The sequence below is a fragment of the Panthera leo genome, chromosome C1 (genome assembly GCF_018350215.1).
Source record: "Panthera leo isolate Ple1 chromosome C1, P.leo_Ple1_pat1.1, whole genome shotgun sequence".
Classification (NCBI taxonomy): Eukaryota; Metazoa; Chordata; class Mammalia; order Carnivora; family Felidae; genus Panthera; species Panthera leo.
This window is the reverse complement of record NC_056686.1, coordinates 40,552,901-40,556,911: the sequence shown is the minus strand read 5'-3', so window position 1 is coordinate 40,556,911 and position 4,011 is coordinate 40,552,901. Positions and strand designations below refer to the sequence as shown.

General features: G+C 39.3%; 1 pseudogene; it reads left to right on the top strand.

Annotated features, from left to right (window-relative positions):
* The first annotated feature begins 704 nt into the window (after positions 1 to 704).
* Positions 705 to 2,188, top strand: LOC122225874 (annotated as a pseudogene).
* Positions 2,189 to 4,011: the final 1,823 nt, after the last annotated feature.

Below are 4,011 nucleotides of genomic sequence, written 5' to 3'. Positions count from 1 at the left end.
GAGCAAATGTAAAATGAGCAAATGTAAAACTATGTTTGAATCATAGAAAAATAAAAATTCTTGGCAAAAAAATAGAAAATGTAAAGATGGACTAAATGAGAATTTTAGATATGAAAAATATAATAACCAAAATAAAAACTCAGTGGATGGGCTCAACAGCAGAACAGAGGGATCAGAGGAAAGAACTAATGAACTGCAAGATAGAACAATAGAAATTACTCTATCTGAACAACAAAGAGAAAATAGACCAAAAAGAAAAAAAAAAAAAAAAGAACAGAGCCTTAGGAATCTGTGGAATCATAACAAAAGATCTAATGTTTATGTCAGCAGAATCCAAGAAGAAGAGAAAGAAGGAGTGGTTAAAAAAGTACTTGAAGAAATAATGGCTGAAAACTTTCTAAACATGGGAAAAGACACATACCTACATATTCAATAATCTGAGTGAACCACAGAAAGGATAAACCCAAAGACATCTAAACCAAAACATAGAGTTAAACTTTTGGAAACTAAAGACAAATTAAAAATCTTGAAAACAGGGGGAGGGAAACAGTACCTTGCCTATCAGAGAAAAACAATTCAAATGACAATGGATTTCTCATTGAAAGTCATGGGAGTCAGAAAGTAGTGACACACCACTTTTAAAATACTATAAGAAACAAACTCTGGACCCAGAATTATATATCTGGTAAAAATACCCTTTAGGAATGAAGGGAAAATCAAGATATCCTCAGATACAGGAAAACGAAGAAGTTGTCACCAACTGTAAGAATGGTTAAAAGAGTTCTCTAAACAGAAAGGAAGGGACTTAAAAAAGCAAGCTTGGAGCATTAAAAAGGATGAAGAAATATGGTAAAGAAAAATAAAATTAATTAGCTTTTCTTCTTTTTTTGAGGTTTCTAAAACATGCTTGACAACTGAAGCAAAATGTTTAACAGTGATGTGGTTATACATGTATGTACAAGAAATATTTAAGACATTATAAAGGGGGGAGTGTAAAGGAAAACAAAGGACAATATGGTTTCTATACTCCCTTCAAACTAATAAATTGACATCAGTAGACTGTGATAAGTTATGTATGTATGATGTAATACTTCGAACAATCCCTAAAAAAACTACACAAAGAGATGCATGATAAATAAATAAAAATGGAATTCTAAAAATATTCAAGCAATCCATAGGAAGGCAGGAAAGGAAAATACAAAGACAAAAAACAGGACAAACAGAAAATAAAAAATAAAACGACAACTTACACTCTAAAATATCAATAATTACCTTAAATGTAAATGGTCTAAATACAAATCAATAGACAGAAATGGTCACAGGCACCTGGGTGGCTCAGTCAGTTAAACGTCCATCTTCGGCTCAGGTCATGATCTCACAGTTTGTGAGTTTGAGCCCTATACCAGACTCTGTGCTAACAGCTCAGAGCCTGGAACCTGCCTGGGTCTCCCTTTCTCTCTGTGCCCCTCCCACGCTCGTGCTTTGTCTCTGTGTCTCTCAAAAATGAATAAACATTAAAATTTTTTTTAATAGATATAAATGGTCAGAGTGAATTAAAAACACAACCCAACTATTCTATAAGAAACTCACTTCAAATATAATGATATAGTCAGGTTGACAGTAAAAGAACAGGGGAAAAAGACATCATACAAACATCAATTAAAAGTAGTAAGTAGTAGGGTTCCCAGCCACTACAGTGGCCACAGTGACTTGCTCACACCAGTGCCACCTATAGTTTGCTGAGCTCCAGCCTAAGAGGGGTAAGTAAGGAGGTCTCTACACCATGACTCCTACAAAGCCAACTGCAAATCCACTAGTGGTAAAGTACCGAGGAAGCAACTGGATACAAAAGCTGCTCTCAAGAGTGGGCCCTCTACTGGAGAAGTGAAGAAACCTGTTACAGGCCTGGTACTGTGGCACTCTGTGAAATTAGCCATTATCAGAAGTCTACTGAACACTTCTGATAACCAAACGTCCTTTCCAGCGGTTAGTACAAGAAATTGCTCAGGACTTCAAAACAGATACGTGTTTCCAGAATGCAGCTATTGGTGCATTTCAGGAGGCAAGTGACGCCTATCTGGTGGGCCATTTTGAAGAAACCACCATTTGTACTATCCATGCCAAACAAGTAACAATCATACCACAATAAATCCAGCTAGCACATAGCATAAGTGGAGAACATGCTTAAGAATCCACTATGATAGAGAGGAAGAGCCAAGATGGCGGAACAGCATGGAAGTTTCTTGTGTGTCTCGAGACCATGAAATACAGCCGGACCAACACAAAACCATCCTACACACCTACAACACTGATTGGAGGATTAACACAACAATCTGCACAACCTGAACCACAGAATTCAGCAGGTACGCACCGCGGAGAGGTGAATTTGGGGAGCAAGAAGCCGTGAAAAGTAGGGAACCGCTTTTGAGGGTGGAGAGAGGATGGAGACGGAGGACAGGGGGAGCATACTGGAAAAGCACCCCTTTGGAGGGGTGCTTTTCCAGTATGCTCCCCCACTCCCCAAAAGCAGCTGGCGAGAAAGTAGAAAACTGGAAACAGCCACAGGGACTAAACTAAAAAGGGAGAAATGAGAAAGGAGAAAGGAGAGGGTTTAAATTCCATTAAGACTGTAAACAAAGAGAGCACAAAGGCTGCAACTCTGCAGCCCGATACCTGGTGGTGCTCTGGTGGGAAAGGCGAATCCTCAGGAACAGAGTGGGGTCCGGGAGGTTCTTGGGCCACATGGGGAAATGAGGTTCCACTGATGGAAGGACATTTGGTAGAGACTGTTGAAGCCACCTGGTCCCAGCAGACCCCAGAAGGCGGCCACATTCGCTGGTGCTGGGGCAAGTTCATTGAGGGTGAAGCCTGGTGCCAGATGTGTGTTGTGATTTTCCATAATCCCTGAAACGCTGCTGCTACACTACCTCGTGAACTTTTTCTGGGGCGGGCTGGCACCTAGCCGTAGTCTCCGGACACCACCAGCAGCAGGGTCCAGAGGACATTCCTGGATGCAGCCGACATTCGGCCATTGCTCATTCGGCCATTGCTCGGTGAGACCCTCAGTGAGATCCGTTTGCAGAACGGATCAAAGCCGCAGTCCTTCGGAAGTAAGGGGCCAGGGAAAACAGCCGCATCTGAGACAAAACTTGCGAGAGAGGTACTGCCTGGGGCCTGGTCACGGAGAGTGAAAAAGCAGGGAGTGGATGAGAGTCGAAGACGGGACGGGTGCGCGGTTGCTGATCCTGGAGAACAAACTGGGTACCTGGGTGAGGCCATGTAAATGCTCCCGCGCATGCGCATATGCACCTACATGCACTGCAACAATCCACCCCAGTAGGCCAGCAGCACCATCTAGTGGAGAGCAGAGCTGTTACACTGAGCCCCGCCCAACTGGGCCAACTTTGCTCTTCAAGAACACAAGTCTCACCACCGGCTTAATTTATGGAGTATAAAGAGCTACATAGACTGACTTCTAGGGGAAAATGAAGCAATTTCAGTCCAACTTTAATCTGTTAGCAGGTTCATCTATACAATTCTCTTTCTTGATTTTTCTTTTCTTTCTTTTTATCTTTTTCTCTTTTACGATTCTATTTTTCTTAAATTCAGAAAGAGAAAAAAATCATTTTTATTTTAAATTTTTACTAAAAATATTTTTCTTTAATTTTTATTACTATATTTTTTACTTTTGTGCAAATTTTTTCAAATTCTACTTTACTTCCATCATTTTATTTCAGTCTACTTCAGTGTATTCAACGTTTCAAATTTTCAAACAATTTCCTTTTTCTTTTTCTTTTACTCTTTTTTGTTTCTTTTCTTTTTCTTGAATGCAGAAAGATAAAAACTTCATTTTTACTTTCAATTTCTATTAAGAATATTTTAATTTAATTTTTATTACTATTTTTTATTTTTATATAAAATTTTTCAAATTCTATTTTACTTCCATCATTTTATTTTAGTCTACTACAGTGTATTCACTTTTTCAAATTTTTGAATGATTTCTTTTTTTTC